We start from the raw sequence: 20,627 nt of genomic DNA on the forward strand, positions 1-20,627 counted from the left end.
GGATTAAAGATGATGAGATTCAACATAAACTAAATACCAATCTTCACCCGAATCTCACGTGTTGCTCAAATATTGGTGGATAAAACGAAAGGATATCTGGAAATTGCTTTAATATAACCCAGGAGTGAGGGGAGGGGAGGATGCATAGAGGTGTGGGTGAAGCAAGAGAGGCCAGCAGTTGAAAATGGTTGAGCTGAGTGATCAGTAGTAAGTAGTACGTGGCGTTCATTGCTGTTATTTCTCTACATTCTATATGTTTCAGGGGTTTTTTTGTTTAAAGAGGTTTAAAAAAACCCTACTTTTTAAGATTAGCATGTGAGGTGCCTAAGTGTCTGACTCTTGATTTCAGCTCAGGTCATGATCTCAGGGCTGTGAGATCGAGCCCCATTTGGTCTCAGCGCTGGGCGTGGAGCCTGCTTAAGATTCTCTCTCTCTCTTCCTCTGGCCCTTCTCTCTCTCTCTCTCTCAAAATAAATAAATAAAAAATAAAATAAAATCTGCATGTGTATAATAAAACTTTATACACGTATTATCATTGCTTACCTACTAATAACTGCTTATTACTGGTTTTTCCCATATTCCTACATGACCAGCCGAAATAGCATTTTGAGTGCCATGTGTTAATATAGAAAAATGTACAGAGTTTCACCACAGGGCCTTCCCTGAAAACTCCTCCTGTTCTGAGAGTGAGAAATCATTATACAGCGTCTCCATTAACTCATGAATGCCAAACTCTACTACATACAGAGTTCATTGTTCGCCGTGTTCTAAGGAAAAAACTATCCCACCCCATCCCTTCATTTATTTTATTTCCTTGAGCTACTTTAGAAAGCATCTCTTCCAGTGCAACATTTTATAATGTGAAAACCTTGGTCAAGAAACATTTTCTTTTTGCCTTTTCTCAAATCATAGAGTTAATAGAAAAAAAAAAAAAAAGCCAAGGGTAAGACCCAAGTCTTCAGGCTACATTTATCCATTCCTTTATTCATGCTCGCAAGGTTTTGCTGAGTACCATCCATGTGCCAGGCAGAATAAACAATGCGGACTAAAGTCCAGGCCCTCGTGGGGGACTGTCCACTGTAGTGGGGGAACAGACAAGGGGCAGCATGGTGCTTAACCGTAGGAGTCAGCAGCTGCACTCCTAGTTGTACACTCAAGAGAAATGAACCATGAACACAAAAGAAACATGGACACTCACAGCACCATGATTCGCAATAGCCAAAAGGCGGAAAAAACCCGAATGTCTGTCAGTCCATGAATGAATGTACAAACTGTGGTCTGTCCATATAATGGAACGTGATTCAGCCCTAAAAAGAAAGGAAGTACTGAGACATGCTACAACATGGATGAACTTTGAAAACGTCCTACAGAGGAAAAGCAGCCAATCACTAGAGAACACAAACTGTGTAACTGTATTTATTTGAAATGTCCAGAAGAGACAGGTGCACATGGATGTAATATCCATGTCTATCTAGGGCTACAGGTGTAGACGGATTGGGGTGATGGCCACAGGATGCAGGGTTTCTTTGTGGGATGATGAGAACATTCTGGAATTGACTGTGGTGATGGTCACACAACTCTATGAATACACTGAACGCCATTAAATTGTACGGCATGTGAATTATATCTCAACAAAGCTGTTAATTAAAAAAAAAAAAGAAAAGAAAAAGAGAAAATATACAGGCCATGAGTGTGCCACATAGAAGAATTAAATAGGAAAGTGTTTAAGGAGAGCCAGTGGGGTTAAATTTTAGTAGAGTGCCTACCCAACATTCTCTAAATTCCTATAAATAAGTAAATCTTAAAAGATTTTTTGAATCAGAGTCAACTAATGACATGCCTAGAGGTACCCACAGCCCTCCTGCTACATTAATTAAATTGTATCACCATGGGCTTAAAAAACATCCAAGTAATTTTTGGCCCCAGGAAACTCAGGGTTTGACCAAGAGAACACCGACTATAAACCCACGGGAGGATCCCGCCTCAGGGATAAGAATTCTGTCTGAAGACTAATTGGGTTTCACACAATGTGCTCACCCAGGGGCTCTGCTTTGCAGGCATAATCTTGAACAAAAATTGGGTGGCTTAATAGCAACAGGACCATTGAATCCACCGAGTCAAGAAATCAGTGCGTTTCTGGCCATTTTATCATCTCTACGTGTATCATCACTTCTGGCCATGATAGGGCCAGAGTTTTTAAAAATGAGTGCGCTTGGTATCTTTCCAAGTTCTATTACTGAAGAGTGCTGTTAGGTTTGTCAAAAGCCTTCAGAAAGTTTTCCCCAAGATGGCCAATCCGGAGGCAACGTCTTGCCCCATAAAGATTCTCAGAGTGTCCACCTTCCTTAAGCCACGATGCAGCCCCCCTCTACAAGTTGGCCTCGGCATGTCTGCCCATGTGTACTTGGCTCTCGCCTCCAGAGTGCACCTGCTGCCTCCAGCCCTGGACAGTCTAGGTGCCCAGCGCCCACTCTCAGCAGCTACAGATCCATGACAGCAAAAAACCCTAGGGGATTACAACTGCCCCTTGAGTCCCTAGAGGACACACAGACTTGGCCCTCTACATTTATAAGATCTAATAAATTGTACCCTGAAGAAGGGATGCCCTTGAAAGCATCTTAAAGGCATAACTTGACCACAAAGTAGAAAAGTCAGGAAGTTGCCGAGGGCTCTGGTCTGACCTTTCCTTGCACTTTTTGCCATTTCTGTGGTTACATTTGGCTCTGAATTTAGAGTCATCTCTTGGGCTTCCAAGGAAACGTGCATCCTGGACAGCCGCCAGCCCTAGCGGGTGATAAAGACTAGCAAATATGAAATATAGATTTAGAGGTGTCAGAAGAGAATAAATTGGGTTCACATCATATTTTCTTCAGAATCTGAATGTCCCGAAAGCAGAATTTCATTTCCAGTCTCAGACCCGAGGCAGAGATGGCCTGTTGAGCCCCTATGAATCAGAAAGTTTGCACACAACCTTCTCCTCCAGCTGCAAAGACCCCTGTCTCATCTGTTCTCCAACCAAAATAAAATTAAAGGCTGGGAAGCCTGCTCTGGGGCAGTAACTACTTATGTGGGAAACTTAGAAAACTGGAAATCAACAACAAAGAGCATAAAACGTGGGACTGTCATGTGGGTAGGATGTGATGGATTCGGACAGAGCAGAAGAGAGAAGGCCCAGGAGGCATGCATTAAAAGAGTCTACAAAGAAAAATTTAAAATCCAGCATGCTCGCAGGCAGCAGAGGAAGGAGAGTAGATTAGAAATATCGTAGCCACAAGAGGAATGAACACCTCCTTTCCTAAAGAACGTCAGCATCATCAAGGAGCGTTAACCATCAAATCAGGAAGGAGACGCCATAAAGAAACCAGTTATATGTGATGGAAATGAAAGGTGCACGGTTTCATTTTCTAACTAGTGTTGATCACGTCAATTTCTTAACATCCCTGGGCTCTCCTTGCAAAAGCAAAGACAGTTAATACCTGCTTCTCGGGGTTGTTTGAGAAGTCATATGTGTGACAGAAACTAAGAGAAACCACTTAATAACATAAATTGAGTTTTACGACCCATGGAAAATGTTCTAGGTGGGGCTCAGCACAGTATGTCTACGGGCCAAATGTAGCGCACCATCTATGTCTGTAAAGAAATTTCACCGTAACACTGTTAATGCCCCTTCAATATGTACCGTCCGCAGGTGTGTTCCTGCTACAGCTGCAGAATCGATTAGTTGAAATAGCGACCATATGGCCCCCAAAGCTGAATATATTTGCCACCTGACCCCTTACAGCAAAAGCTTGCTGACCCCTGCTCCAGAACATCGGTTTATCATCCACTTGGGAATAGAAATAAGCTTCCATTTATTGATCATCTGTGACGTCTGCTCACAGATGATTTCATTTACGCTTACAAGCTAGGTATTGTTATCTCCACTTTATTTTTGAGAAAAGGGATGCACTTGGGTGTCACTTCCCCAAAGTCACATAACGAAAACCAGCGGAGCCAAAATTCTGATTTCAAAGTCACGTGTACATCATTTCTCGGTGGCATTTTTTATTTTATTTTATTCTTTTCTTTTTTAGAGAGAGAGCACGCACAAGCAGGATGGGGACGGGTAGAGGGAGAGGGGAGAGAGAAAATCTTAAGTGGGCTCCACGCCCAGCGCGGAGCCTGACATAAGGCTCAATCCCACGACCCGAGATCATGACCTGAGCTGAAATCCAGAGTTGGACGCTTAACCGACTGAGTGACCCAGGCATCCCAGTGGCATTTTTATTTATTTATTCATTTTTAAATTAAAGATACAATGCAGGAGGAGAAAAACAAAAGTCATCAATTAAATAGAGATTTTTTTTTAGCCAGTTGATGGAAGATGGCATAGCAACAAAGAGAAGCATGTAGCCTTTGGTGGTGGTTTTTTTCAGAGTTGCAGAAATCCCTGGCAAGGCTCCGATTCCCTCCAGGATTCAGGGCAGGCAGGCAAAGGAGGATTTTGCTGTGTTAGTCACTGCTCATCTTTTCAACTGCACTTCCTACCCCACCCAACTTTGCACCTTAAAATTTGCTAACTCCCAATGAAAGGGAGTTCTCCTATCAACTCACACCCTAAATTCACACAGAGACACACATGGTATTTCCCATACTCGTGCTTTCTTCCTCCTGAGAAATGCATAGGCAGGGGGCTACATCCTGAATGCTTCAAGGAATTGCTTCTTCAAGAGCCCCTCTCCAGCCCCAGATTGAACCCAGCACTCCCCTCTGGGCTCTCAGTGCATTCTTTCTGTCATCCCTACATTGAACACACCTGTCTGTTTGTCCATCTATCCCAGTGCTCTGGGGCACTTTGAGAATGAGGACCATGTCTTGTGTTAGCAATAGGTGCCCAGCGCACTCTCTAGTTAAGCAAAAATCACTTATTGGAACAACCTTTGCAAGTGTCGCATCAAAGAATAGATCATTCTGAAAAGAGGAATCGATAGAAAGTTAAGTTGCAATTGCCAATCTATCTCTCCCATCCAGAGTGCATGCTTTTTGGTTTGACTCTTTCCCCAGTCTTTCTGTTCACTGTCGCTAACACCTCCATCAGAATAAGAGAGGAGCTTTACAAGTTCCAGGAGGGCAGTGGGGGGGGGGGTCTCTCCTCAGCAGCTGAGCGGATGGATAGCAAGGAGGAGGCAGAGGGAGAGCTCACCTCGTTGGAAATGCCACTGCCTCTGGGGCGGGGGGTTGCTGGGACAGCTTCTCCTACTGAAGTCATGAGGTTAGACCAATCAGGATTACCATTCCCACCAAAAAAGGGTGGACAGTCATGTAGGAGAAATGGCACGTCTCAGGCTGTCTCAGGCTCTTGAGCGCCAAGTATATAGAATGTAAGAGTAGAAATAAGAGTAGAAATCTCCTTGGCTCATTACTGAATCCTGGTTTAGGGAGACTTCAGAGGGAAAGCCTTGTACTCAGCCGTGCTGGTGGTTCCTTTTTCACATCAGAGCAAGCCCCTACTTCCCGTGTTTGCCTTTTCTCCGTTCTGCTTTGCTGCCATAGGTGTCAGGCTTGGGTTGGTGGCATTGCCTAAAATTTCATGAGTCCCTTGCCTTTTTGTCATTATGCTCCTTCAGGACACAGCTTGCCAGTGTACTCTTGCCCCCAAAGAAAATCTTTTTCTCTCTGACTCCCACACGTGGAGCTGTTACATTTTGGCCCTTCACTGTCCAGTTGACCGCCCAACACCAAATCACTTGGACTCAAGTTTTGGTTTTTCTTTAACAATTTTTTGTTGCCTGGCCTGCAGGCAAGTATCTTGTTTGTGACTGCCAAAATCGGATGCTTAGATAACCTGCCATGGCCCATTATTTTCACCATGTGTTTGGTACATTTTAAAAAATCATTTAAAATGGAGAAAAAAAAGTGTGTGACAAAAATATTCTGTTTATGCCATCTTCTGGGAAGAGAGGAATTTGAGACTGTGATAAACATAAAGAAAGGATATCTATGTGAAAACAAAAAGATGTTCATCACCGACGAACATAAAGTCTCTGCCTGCCCTGCATTTACCCAAAGGTCACATTTATGCTAAAGACATGCATTATGTCTTATTTTTACTTGGAGGTAAAACGGAAGGTTGAGTAGCTGCCAAGTCGTTGAGCTTGAGGGTGATGCTATATGTTTCTAAGGACATAATTGCTGTTGGTTGTGTGTACTTGTCTACTCACCTGGTGTTCACGTTGAAAATAAAGGCTGTGGGAAGAACATGAGACTTGATCTCAGGAAAAGCGGCTCCACTACTCACTAGCTGAGAACTTGTGCCTGTCTCTCAGGATCCTGGCCGCTGTTCCTCAATCTAGAAAGTGAGGGAGCTGGAGTTAGACTCTAAGAGTACTTCCCATCCCAAAATTCCCTGGCATTATTGATCCCCAGGAAGACAGAAAAGAATGCCAAAAACAGGAAGTAAGGTACAACCAGGCTGAATCATCTGTCCATTGCCAAGCAGCTATCTCTGAGTTTGTGAAGATATGGAAGAGGACAGTGAAGAAATTGTTCCAGGAGAATTGAAACAAAGGAAATCCAGAGTCCTTCCAAAAACTTGGGAAAGCTGCATTTATTATCACATATGCACTTTTTTTTTTTTTTACATACATAAGAGTCAATCTGAAGTAGATTCGATACATGGCTTTGATAGCAGCTCATTTGAAAATTGACGGAAAAAACAGCCACGTTGAATGATGTTGACCATCTGAAAATTCTCAGTCTTGTATATCCAAATAAATGGGATCAAATTTGTGTTGCTCCCTCTACCCCCAAGGACTATTATATCTTTGTATGAAATGAGCAGAACATAAGATCATTTCTCTAATTGGGCCGATTTGGCTCAACAGCCAGCCAACATGTGCTAGATGAGTCAATACTTGTGGAATTGGCAGTCTCATAGATATGGACCAAAAAGCAAAATATTAAAAACATATAAGGGACCCATATGTAATTGTATGGCAATTACAATGGAGATAATTAGCGTATTATATTTGTTTTAAATTTCATAATTTTATAAATAAGCAGAAATAACAAATTTTCTCACTGACAATGTTAGCTATACATATCTCTCTTTCCTGACCAATGCAATGGAAAACAACAAAGAGAAGGAAAATATTAAATTTCATCTTTGATGAAGTGAAGAACCATGTAAGTGTTGAACCACGATATATGAAGAAAGCCTACCAGTGTAACGAAAACTTGGACAGTGTGAAGGGGAGATGCCAAAGGAGGGGGAGCATCTCCAATATCTTCTTCAGAGTGGTGGCAAAGCCCCAAAGGCAAAACTTTTTTTGGGGAAAAAAGGAAATCAGGGATGCCAGGGGAGGATGCAGAGAAGCAGGAAAAGCAGCATGAGTCAAGGAGACATTTAGTCATAGCACTTTTTGCAAGGTGTGATACAAGCACTGCATGACAGAACAGAATTTAAAGACGGTAGCAACTCTGTTGTGCTGATACTGCTGAGGAAAATGTGTGAGAGTCTTCACTCCCACCCCCAAATTGTGAATTTTGAGGTGAAGAGGCCCCCTGATAACTGTGAGTGAGGGTATATGATAATGCAAGTTACTGGTGAGCAAAAATGCTGGGACACAACAAAAACAGGCATAGAGTGTCCAAGGCACATGTAATTGGTACTCTCATAAACAGAAGGGGAAAATACAACTGGAGAAAATTAAAACACGGAAAAGAAGATTTGACAAGAAATGGCAAGGAGGGTCACATAACCAGGGAGGAATCTAAAACCTTTCCATGGGCTTGTAAGAGTATTATGGGGAATTCTCAGAGAGAGGTGTGGCTTTCTTTAAAAGAAACTGCTTAAGGTGATAATAAAAAATAAAATAAAAAAAAAAAGTCATTCATTTACATATGGAGCAAGAACAGAGAATGGACAGGCAGTTTTCTTTCTTTCTTTTTTTTTTTTTGAGATTTTATTTATCAGAGAGAGAGAAAGAGAGCACACAAGTAGGGGGAGCAGGCTCCCCGCTGAGCAAGGCCTGTATGGACAGGCAATTTTCAAAAAGAAAACCGTGACAGTGCAATGGCAAATAATCGTAACGAATGCAAGAAAGATGACATTTTAACAGAAATTGTGAGGACCACAGAGAAGCCCTCTAAACGAACTCAGAAATTATGAGAACATGGGCCAAATATGAAAGGATGGACAGAGAACCAAAAAAAGAATATAAAGTTCTTGCAGAAATTTTTAAGAAAAGCAATAAGTCTTAAGCCCAGGAGCACCTGGCTGACTCAGTCAGTAGAGCATGTGACTCTTGACCTTGGGGTCATGGGTTCCAGCCCCATGTTGGGTATAGAGTTTACTTTAAAAAAAAAAAAAAAGAAGGAGGAGGAGGAGAAGAAGGAGAAAAAGAAGACTTAAGTCCAGAATGAGGTAAGGCATCTAAAACTATGAAAGATACCACAAGAGCTTTTGAGTTCATACTATAACTAGAACAGAGAGAGAAGATCTTACTTTGTGTTCTGCAGGATCAGTTAGCTAGACAAAATATGTGAAGCCTTCACAGGTACTTCTCTGGATTGACTGAGAATTATCCTCTAAATCTTTCTCTCACAGTGCCCAGGTAGTTAAGATTCACATTTTTTTAAAAAAGTAGGCTACACGCGCAGCATGGAGCCCAGTGCCGGGCTCAAACACATGACCCTGAGATCAAGACCTGAGCTGAGATCAAGAGTCTGACCTCTTAACCACCTGAGCCACCCAGGTGCCCTTCTCATTAATTCTTTATGGCTGCCACTATCCTTTCCATCTGCTGATGTTCCTCTTACTATCTTTTTTCCAAAGCCACGCTATACTTTAAAACAGTCATTTCTGTTTGCCAATTTAATGATAGTCCTGGAGAGAAGGATATATATTCCTTTGTTGTTTAAGGGCATAACTAATCATCAGTAAGGGGAAATATATAGGCTATAGTAAACTTGGGAAATTAAAAAAAAAAAAAAAGTCTCCATCCTGTGGCATCTAACTACCTCTCCTTTACTTTGGAGCACTTCACATCTGTCTACCTTCTGTAGACATTTGTCTCTTTAGGCAAAGTTCACGCTGTCTGTAATCTTTTTTGAAGTATAGATGGAGAGGTTTGAGAAACAAATATCAGGTTTTTACTGACTTCTTCTCTCAAAAAGGCCACTAATTCCCAAGGTAGAATAATAGGTGGGAATTAGCTCTGCTCAGGTAACTGCTTGTACTCAAGTAATGGACATTTTGGGGGAACCCTCGCCACTTCCTGACAACAAGCTTAGTAGTTGCCCTATGCAACACCAAATTTTCCTTGGATCCTTGCTTCTAAAATTATGTGATGGCTGTGGTCTTTCCCCAACTCACCACGATTAACTACAATAACAAAATATTCTTAATTTTAAATATTTCTTCCCATAATTCTTTTTCATTTTTCTTTTTTCCTATTTTCTGTAATTCTTTTTCATAATTTTTTCACATCCTCTTTGTTCTCTGATTTTTTTACTACAACTCTCCTCAAAATAAACAAAAACAAACAAGCAATTATTAGCAGAAAACCTCAGAATGGGATGATTTGGGCTGGCCAAATTGGCCAAAAGATGAACAGAACTACCAATAGTTATGGCCTCTCACAATATCAAGGGGTTCCACAGAAAGAACTTTAAATTCTAGGTGTTCCATCACCTAAGTAATTATAAATACCATTGACTAGTTCTTTCATAGCGAGACAGAGTATCTCTAGGACTTTTATTTTGTTATTTTGCTTCCTTTGCTCTGTCATTGAGAATAACCCGCAGACGGGTAATTGTGAAACTAACATTTAGGAGAACATTAAAATCCCAAGACCATGAAGAGCTTAGAAGGGGAAACCGGTTGTGGAAGAAAGATTTTTCTAGCCTGGATAAGCTGCTTCTCAAATTCTGAAAGAGCCTGCAAATTGTCTGGACTAATTATCATTGGCAACGTTGAGAAGTCATTTATAAGACAACAGGGATTTCCATCGAGAAAACTGAAAATGACCAAATGTTCTGATTTTTCAAAGACCAAGAAGATGAATTGCACAAATGTGTAAGCAAGAAAGATGGGGTGTTGGACAATGCCAAATGCCATGAAGAGGTCAAGCAGGAATAGCTGAGAAGAGGACCCTGGATCTGATGATTAGAACTCACTTGAAATCACCAAGGAAGCAGTTTAGCTCTGAGAGAACATGAGCTTAATGTCATCCCTGAGGATAATTTAGAAATGGATTCTTTTCAAGGCTGGTTGGTGAACACTTAAATTAGAAAGTGGAGGTCACTATGAGTCAGGGTGGGCTCATTATGAACAAATCATGCCTGACTAAAATCATTTCACTGGACTGATAAATACGAGAAATGTAGTAGACCTGAAGGATAGTATCTTCATTTGAGCAAAATTATGACAAAGTTTTTTAATCATAGCTTTGAGCACTGGGTGATGATACAATTAAGATCAGGTTAAAATCATTGAAATTAATGATGAAGGGATGGACGTCCACGTGGAAGGTGGTTTCTCACGGTCTCCCCCTTGCTTGCTCATGGGTTCTCTCCTGTGGACCATTTTAATTAATGACTTGGATGAAGAAAAGGATAGCCTGCTGACCAGAGGTACAAAGTAATAGGAGCGAGGATGATTAGCTAATGGATTGAGTGACACACTTGAGACCAAAATAAACCAGGGCTATTGCTGGGCTGGATCGATGGAATGAATCTAACAAGATGGAGACTCATATCAGCAAAGTACTTGGTCAAATATGCCAGCCTCTGGGTACCAACTCGGGGAGACAGGGCTCAACAACTACATACTATAAATAACCAGATGTTTTAATGGACTGTCAGGGCAATATTAGTCTTCAGTGAATCCATCTAACAATAACAAAAACTTCTCTAACTTCACACAATTGTAGTATAAATGAAATCTTGGGGGCGCCTGGGTGGCACAGTCAGTTAAGTGACCGTCTTTTGATTTCAATTCAGGTCACGATCTCAGGGTTGTGGGAATGAGCCCCACGTTGGGTTCTATGTTGGGTGTGGAGCCTACTTGGAATTCTTTCTCTCCCTCTCCATCTTCCCCCTCTCCTCACCTCCCCCTTCTGTCTGTCTCTAAAAGAAAGAGAGAGAGAGGGAGGGAGGAAGGAAGAGTGGGGAGGAAGGGAGAAAGAGAGAAAAGGAGAAAGAAAGAAATGTTGAACATGGTGAAAGTAGTCCCTCACTTTAGGTGACTGCATTTCTTAGAATAATACAGAGCATGGTAACTACTTAAAAATATTCTTTGATATTTATATGTGCACAGTCCCAATCAACAACAAAATTTGATAAACCGTGTAACTTTTGAACTGGAAAAATTCATTTATGGGGTGTGGATGTCATTAGGAACTCTACTGAACAGAACACACCCACAGTATTGTGCGGTTTTGTCCCGAGGGACCAGTAATATGTTTCCAGAGAAAGACAGCTGTGGTGGTAAGAAACCAAAAGGTAAACACGTGGAAGAAAGAGGAAAGAAAGAAAGACAGAAGGTCCTGGTGGAGATGGGGAGGGGGATAAGGATGAAAGAGGAATAGGGTAGGGCGACAGACCTGTACTTGAACCTTTTTTGATGATTCATATACCTGGATGACTTTTTTATATTCTATATCCAGACTTAGCTACAGTACCTTATCTCAGTCAGAACCTTCCTCATTACACACCGTGCTTTCCCTCTGTGTCATTTAACACAATAATTCAAGAACCATGTGTGTACTTCTCTCTCTTCCCCTCTAGACACCAAGGTAGGTCCATGGGAACATGCACTATGTTGGTCTCTTTGATCATTGCGTTCTTAATGCCTAGTGTATAGCCATACATAAGCATGTGCTAAGCACTCTATCAACTTATTTGCATTAATTTTGGAGCATTGCTCTACAATTCAATAACTTTCCCACAAGGAGCAAATTTTTTAAACAGAAAATATAATGAAAAGAAAAACGCATTTCATGTTAGCATGTGAACGTTGCAGGCTGCAAAGGAAAAAATATATTCCCTCATTGTAATACATGGAATGTTTATGAAAATTGAACACTTACTTCATAAAGCAGGTTATCAATAAAGCTCATCAGGCTGGTGTCATATCAGTCACATTCTCTCTTTATAATGTGTTAAGTTAGAAATCATGAGCAAAGAGATACAGAGAAAACCTGCATATTTTGAATTTTAAAGCATACTTTTTTTTTAAGGTCATGGGTCAAAAAAGAGATCATAATGGGACAGAAGATATAGATAAACAATGATAATACTATATACTTTAAAAATGGGACATGCTACAGAGCAGGATCTAAAGGGAAATTTAAAATCTTAAATGTTGATATTAGAAGTGAATGTAAGGGGGCGCCTGGGTGGCTCAGTCGTTAAGCGTCTGCCTTCGGCTCAGGACGTGATCCCAGCCCTCTGGGATCGAGCCCCACATCGGGCTCCTCCGCTGGGAGCCTGCTTCTTCCTCTCCCACTCCCCCTGCTTGTGTTCCCTCTCTCACTGGCTGTCTCTCTCTCTCTCTCAAATGAATAAATAAAATCTTAAAAAAAAAAAAAAAGAAGTGAATGTAAGATAGACATCAATGAGTTGAACATCTAGCACAGGGTATTAGGAAAAAAAACAATGGATTAAACTTCTCCAAAGTAGAAAGAATAAAATAGTAAGACTGAAAAACCTCTGGCAAGATTGATTAAGAGAGACGGAGAATATGAGAGAGAGAGGGAGAGAGAAATATACTATCAGAATAAAAAAAGAAAGACGTATAGATACTGCTGAGATCAAGAAGACAATACAATGATAGCATTAACAACTTCACACCAATAAGTTAAAAAATGTAAATTTTCAAAATCCTAGAAACATATAACTGACTTAAGAAGAAACATAAATTTTAATAACTCAAGGGCGTATGCCCATGTGGTTTTTCTATGTTAATTCTAACAATCAACAAATAATTCCAAACCAATACAACACTTCCAGAGACCAGAAAAATAAGACACTAATCTCAACTCATTTTATGAGAATACCTAACTATAATAACCAAGTTATCCAAGAAGAATACATTTTGTTAAATCTAGGAATGAACACCTTAAAATAGCAACAAAACGATCTACCAATATGTAAAGAATAATAATCACATCATGGGAAAATTTATCTTAGAAATACAAAGCTACATTAACATTAGAAAGGTCAGATTATTAATCACCAGAGAAAAAGCTATATGATCATTTTAATAGATTAATAAAAAGCATTTGATAAAGTTAATATTTATTCCTTACTTTCTTTTTTCAAAGCCACCCTTACCAATGAGGGTCAGAGAGCTACCTTCCTACTCTGATAAATATCTATTTAAAACAAAACTGAGTTGAGGGGTTCCCGAGGGACTCAGTCCACTGAGCATAAGACTCTTGATTTGGGCTCCAGTCATGATCTTGGAGTCGTGGGATCAAGCCCTGCATCCAGTTCCACACTCAGTGGGAGCCTGCTTCTCCCTCTGCTCCTCCCCCTACTCTCTCACCCTCTCTGTCTCTCAGAAAGAAAGAAAGTTAAAAAAAATAAAACTGAGTTAAAATATATTTAATGGTGCAAAGGTTAGTCTTTTTTTTTTTTTTTTTTTTAAGATCAAGAATAAGAATGCTTTTTATTGGGGCTGCTGGGTGGCTCGGTCAGTTGGACGTCTGCCTTCGGCTCAGGTCCATGATCTCAGGGCATTGGTCTCCGTGCTCAGCTGGGAGTCTGCTTCTCCCTCTCCCACCCTCTCACTACTTCTCTCTCTTAAATAATAAATAAAATCTTTAAAAAAAAAAAAAGAATGCTTTTTATTACCACCTCCATTCACCTTTGTATTGGAGGTACTAAGAATAAGAAGAAATTAAAATCTATGACGGTTAAAAGGAAAGAGCTGTTATCATTCAGAGCTTATTTATTGTCTACTAGAAAACCTCAAACTTCAAAGAATACTTAGGTAAATTGTTCAAACCAATGAGGTTTTATCACAGTTGCTGGATGCAATGGAAATAGTCACAATCGCTTGTATATTGGTATATTGGCAACAATTAGAACACACATTTTTAGAAAATATCTTCCACAAAGGCACACAAATATAAGGAATTAGTAATGAATAGAATAAAATTGGAGAAAAGACTTTATGAGGAAATTATAAGCTCATATTGAAAAATAATAAAGAAGATAAAAATAAATGAACCATTAAGCATAACAGTAATACCAATGTGAGAGAGCGCCTTTCACCTTGAAACCAGCCGAAACTGCTGGGACCTTTACTTAGTCTTGGTCTGTCTATAACTCCTGGTTTGCAGCAGGGACCAGGAAATGCCCTAATCTGTCTCTAAGAAGGGCTGTCAAAGCAGGAGACCTGATACTGTGTTTCATCTTTCAATAAAGTGGTTGTTAGAACATATACATTTTAGAAGACATGTTAAACAATTATATGCAGGCACCACATGTAAGATCACAGTTACCCAGTTTTTTAAGCAAAAGAGTATCACCCATGATTACTTTGGTGACCCTATTTTTTATTAATGTATATTTCCCCCTTGTATTCCATTTCTTACATATGCCTTTTGTGTCTATAAAGTGACCCCCATTACAAGCGTATGCCTCTGTCTTTTTGTCCAAAGTGGTCGTGGCTTACTTTTCATTTTTATTTTTTTTTTCCAGGAATGTTTAGGAACAAACTTAACAAAGATCTAGAACCCTGTAATTTGCAATTCCACTCTATTCCCTTCACCAGTATGTCTAGGAAAGGCTGAAGAGAGCATCTTTTTTGATGTATGTGTGGGAGGGGCAGTGACCAACTTTGATTAAGGAACTAAGAAAATACAAGAAAGTACTTCCTGAACATCTTGCGTTGTATGTATTTTTCAATATCTTAATCACAGTATGTTGACTTTTTCCTATCAAATGCCTGCTGATTTAGCTGCAAGGAGACATAATTTAGAAGATAACATACATACCATATACTGTCAGAGAACATGACATAAATTATTATAACATTCTATTTTATACCTTATCACATTAAATGACACTAAATATTCAATGATGTAGTCTAGAAGTAAATCACAGCCATGCGCCTTGAGGCTTTATTTCTTGTCTAACGATGCTCACCATCTACCTGTTCCTTGATACGTGATCGCGGAGGTGTCTGCTTTGAGCTTCTCCAGACCTGTAACAAGCAATCCTGTTTAGCTGTTGTTCTGAGGTCCAAGCCTGGACATCTGAAGTTCAGAGGTCATGAGGTCAGTGCATGGACTTGGTAATGGAAAGTGGACGCACTTTTATCAAGACACAGGAAACCTAGATTGTGGAATAGAGTTCACATTTTCTGCTCTATCAGAAGTCCTCCCTTTTTGCTCATGGTGACTTCTTAGTACTGTCATGATTGATCGTGTCAATCTGTAAACATAGTCCTTGGCCAAGATAACCCACAATTCGTTTGATTCTTGAAGCTTTTTTCTCTTCTTTTGTTATATCTTCTTTGTCTTTGTTTTATTATTGTTGTTGTTACTGTTTTTAATTTGAGAGGATCATTCTCATTCGTTTTTTGTTACATAACCTGTGTTTAAGCATCATTATAGACATCTGACCCAAATTGAGTCAGTTATTGCTGCGCTCTCATTCCTCAGCGGTGATTTAAATCTGGACAATTGTACAAATTTATTAAAAATTAATGAAGACTAAAATTAAACTGCTGGCTACTTTTTTTATTCCCAAATGTGAATGACACAGGGAAAAACAAATCCATGTTTCCATTGTTGATTCATGTTCTTCTTTCTTTTCTTTTAGAAAGAACTTCACATGGTTGTATGCACTGTAGATGAAATTCAACATAAAAACTATCTTGGGCTCCATTGAAGAGATCACTGCAGCACCAAAAGGCCTCCAGGATGTAGCATCTCATGATATACAGAGGGATGCAGGGTATCCTGCAGAATTGGATTTGAAAAATGAAGAAGATAGATGGAGGTTATGGTAAATTTCTGTCCTACTGAAACTTTCTTGAACTCATGACCATTGGCCCCATTCATTGAATGCTACATGTCCTTAAAACACCGTTGCCTTGCCACTTGCCGCATGAGGACTCATCAGGGAAGTACCCCTTCATGACAGCCTGAGACTCTGGTCCCCAAACTTCAGTGTCCAGGCTCATGGGACTGATCCACATAGACGATGCATTTTGCCAGAACAGGAGGTTGCCACAGCCTGGAACCCACACAGTTTCCCAGAAGTACTTTGACATCTCCCTACCAAATCCATGGCCACCATATTGCAAAGCGATGGTGCTCACTTCATATTCTCACTGTGGATCCCACGCTTTTTTCATTGTGCTGACTTCCTTTGCTACGGCAGAGCTTTGCATGGTCTGGGAGGATAAGGGCCTCAGCATTTTAGCATCAATTAGTAGACACTCTTCCTCCTTGCCTTCAGTTCATCAGATCACTGACCAAGGAGCAGCATCACATGGAGAGCCCCAGGCAGAGGTCTCAGGTGGCAATCCCTGGGATGTTCTAGCTTTGGTGTTCCTGACTGTTTGCGATTAGGTTTATATCCCTTGCCTTAATCACCAAAGGGTCCAAAATCTCAAGTTCAATGGAAGAAAATAATATTTTATCCAACAACTGCAATAAACATAGTCTGATGTCTCAAATTTATTCTATTGATTATTCTTCAACCCGGAAAAGATGTGTGTCAACATAGAAATGCTCCTTATTATGGGGAACAAATTCCATGACTCTGTGTACTATTGATTCTCAGCCACTGAAAGCCAGTTCCCGATTTGTGGGACAAGGATGTTTTGCACAAAGCTCTCTCCTGTAAGATAATGGCAATGAATACCTTAGTATGTATACCTGGAAGTCTTGATGTGAAAGTTTCTACCTCTCTTACATGAGGAGCAGCCTGTGGTCCCCCCAATGGGATCCAGTTCTCTCTGCCCATTCGTGGAGTGACTTGGAGAAGAAGAAGCTGGTTTGCTGAAGGACCACTGGGTAGAGAGGTAAGAAACTCCTCGTTTGTTTAAATGAACGCTTAACTATGAAAAATATAGAAAAGCATGTGGGAAGGTTTCTTTTGCAGAACACATTTCTGTTGCCTAGGATATGAATCCTTAAAGTCTTTCTAAGTAGTGATTGGAATTTACAAACAGCATCTTCCCTGTTTTGCATGGCTACATGTGAGCTAATGTTTGAAATGCCTTTCGAGTCACTAATTATTTTGTTTGTATTCCATGCTCAGACAATCAGAGGGGAGGGTTTTCACCTTGATATCTTGGTTCCTAGAATGGTAGGTCCATGAGAAGCTGTAATTTTCATCCGAGGAGCGTAAGGTGGGTTGAAATCTCTAAGTAAACAGTAGTAGCAAGTAGCATGTCCCTTTGTTGCTGTACTGTTCTTTTAATGGAACGTGCATTCAGAATTCTCTAAGGAAGTAGCTGAGAGAATGATGTGTAACCTTACTTCAGAAGGGCTATTCTCAAGTCTCCTTGAGTGTACTCATGCCCGGAATTATACCAGGAGCTGCCTTGCACAGCTGCAGGGGCACCATCGACTGTAGCCTGTGAGAATGGATCCACCAACCCACGCCATTAGCTTGGACCACCATCTTGTCAGTGGTGTGACCTCGACCCTTGCAGGGGCCAAATCTAGGAATTTCTCTGACATCTATTGACCCCACTCATCCTACATGTTTTTCTCTCTTTTCCTGTAGTCTACCTTTATGGAGAAAGAGTTTAGCTTGTGAAGTTAGTGTCTAAATTAGACCCTGAAAATCTAAATTTGGATCCGCGTGGAGAGCACTGGGTGTTCCCTTCTTTGAAAAGATGAATAATTATTCTCTTGGGCAATTTCATTTTAGAAGATGAATGCAAAGAGGCCCAACATAGACGGCCAAATAGAAGCCCAGCCTATTCTGCGTGCCATCATATCCCACCCCAGTTACAGTCCTTCTACTCTGAAGTTTGCTGGAACCCAGGGTCCATCCGCCCACGGGCCCACTTCCCACCAATAGGAGTCTCCAAAATTATTTTTTCTGCCAAAAAGAAATATGTATTTCAAGAGGCCTTTTGCACATACCTTCATGCATTCTTCAGTGTTACATAGCACAGAGTAATTTAGTATAAACTTTTAGTTTTAAATAATGGCATACCTTCCAAAACGTGATCTTACAAAATAGCTACAGGATTCATGAATGGCAGCTCCATTGTTATGTTGTGTTAAGTCAAAAATCTATTGATAAGAGCTACAGATATTTAGAAGAAAGCTTTTAACTGATAGATTCTTTTTCATTTAGATTTGCTTAGACAGGGGAAACGGCTCTGTGTTTAGAAGCGTGATTACACCTTCAATGTTATCAGATACAATAGATTGTGTCCCACAGTTGTACTTGGGTTTAAGGGCTAATTAGCTTGTGCAAAGAGATCTGTTCCAAAGAGCAGGTGAGATCTGCCTTTATGACTAGAGTGTGCCTCCCGTGGGGACATTTCTTCACACCCACGTGGTTGTTCACCAAGAGAGAGTCAGTCTTGATGCAGCTACCAAGAGGCAATGACACGTGTGGGCTTGGTGGAGGTAGACCACCAGGCCACCCTGCTGTCTGCACACAGTGAGACGCAGTGCCTACACCCAGTGGAGGAACACATGTCTTTAGGGGAAATTTATGTGAGTAGCAAGGTTTAGAATCATATACCTCACCCTTTGAGTGCTTTTGGAGCCATTCATACCCACTCTGCTCTCAGGGACCCCATAGCCTCCTCCTCACAGGTACCTTAGGGACAAAGCCGTTGTTTAGGAAAGATAGTCAGTGTATTTGGGGAGTTGCTGATCTCAGTAAACCCTGGAAATGAGTCAACTACATGGGACACTACTGATATGTGAGCAAGATTGTGGTGAAGATAAAGGATAGTCTATTGGACTTACAAGGCACGAAAGAAATGGAGTCTGACCACCGTTTACCCTCCACACCTTAGGCACAGCCCCGTCTTAAGCCAGCCAACCCCAGCCTTACAGGTTGTTGGATAAATCAAACCTCTTTTCTCAGAGGATGGGTTGGCACCACCATCGGTCTAAGGATCATAGGCTCTAACGTACAGTCAGGAGATTCACACCTCCCTCCCTCCAAGTGTCCAGATTGTGATAGAGCTGGAGTTCTGTTGTTCAGGGGTCAGAGAAGTCCGTTCCCCTCACATGTGTGGGATCTTCGTGTAAGATTTCTCCCTCTGCCACCAGTGCAACCACATGGGACACCCACATAAAACTCATGTTTCCAACATCAGTTAAGCTTCTCTCTTTTTTTGTCTCCTAGAAAAACCAAATTTGAGATGGGATTATTGAATCAATGCTCATATCCTTCATTTTGAAGTTAAATAAGAACTCAGGTCTTGGCTTTTTGTGGAGACAGACTTGGATAGGCCCCAGTGATCCCTTTAGCAATACATAAGTAATGTACTATTCAAACCACTAGATGGATAACCCAGGGGTAATTTGTCTTACCTCTCTATTTCTTGGTTTCCTCTTCTTTAAAACTGAGATGATACTGGCTACCTCATGGACTATGGATGGTCCCTTCCAGAAAGTCGAATCCCCCAAATACCAGAGACTGCAGCTTTTTCAAGTATAAACTGAGAAGTCTATACTCTGATTTTCCCAGGAGACTCAGAAAAAGGACTCTCTGCCTGAGAGTTTTCATGCCACTTGTTTTGAACCTGGAGCTTTTTCTTGGCTCCAGGGTAAGGCAACCCATACCCCAGAAGACCCCATCTAGAACACAGAGTTTATTCATCCACATATGTCAGAACACACTCAGAATTATAATGATCTAGGCCAAGGTAAACATCTTCCCAAGCACCTGGAGTCCCCCCACTGCCAGAGACAGCAGCTGCTCTCTGTAAGCGTGTGAGTCCTGGGAAGTAAAGTTCTCCTGACCTGCAATTGGACTGGGATAGTTCTTACCCTAGACTGTACATGAGCATGACGTGGGCAGATTGTTCTTAACATTCTCACGTTGAGGCTGCACCCACATTAGTAACAACAACATTTCTGGGGTGGGACCCTGGCAGCAGTATTCATAAAGCTCCCTGGGTGACTCCACTGAGACTATGGACTAAGGCTTCCCATGTCCCTGTCCGGGAGGTGAACCCATTGGGTCATCACAACTACATCTCCTGAACTCTGGGTCCCCACCCCCCTGCAGACTCCTGACCTAGCCTCTACTGCTCTTCTCCCTCTGGGACATCTGTTCTACAATGAGCAAACTCTTCCACATTTCCAACCTTTCTCCCACTGCCTGGCTCTTCCCTGGGGCTGCCACTGCCCTGCAGTGCTCTCCCAGGGACAGCCATTGATCTGTACCCTGAGAGGTTCAGGGGAGTTGTACTTGTTGAATTCTTGGTCTTCTCCCCTCAGGATCTGCTCCCCCATTCCTCTCCAGCCATCTCCATGGCCATGCCCTGCATCTGGTCTTCATGCCATACTAACACCTGCCTGAACTCCCCAGGGTACATATTCCTCTCTCTGATGTACACTTTCTACAGTGTTCCCATCACACGAACTCTCCTTCCTTTGGGAAAGCTTTCCCCCTTGTCTTTCATGGCCTCGTACATC

The 20,627-nt window shown here is 41.3% G+C and overlaps 1 protein-coding gene across 4 annotated transcripts in view; it reads left to right on the forward strand.

The window, feature by feature from the left end:
* Positions 1-20,627, forward strand: part of PUDP (pseudouridine 5'-phosphatase) — a 617,886-nt gene that overhangs the window by 128,184 nt on the left and 469,075 nt on the right. For all 4 annotated transcript variants that reach the window (XR_006782650.2, XR_006782651.2, XR_006782654.2 and 1 more), the window contains exon 4: positions 15,817-17,026. The gene's annotated coding sequence lies outside the window, so the exon portion shown is untranslated. The remainder of the gene's footprint in view (positions 1-15,816; positions 17,027-20,627) is intronic.

Source organism: Ursus americanus, chromosome X (assembly GCF_024610735.1).
Source record: "Ursus americanus isolate L20-20 chromosome X, mUrsAme1.1.p, whole genome shotgun sequence".
Taxonomy (NCBI): Eukaryota; Metazoa; Chordata; class Mammalia; order Carnivora; family Ursidae; genus Ursus; species Ursus americanus.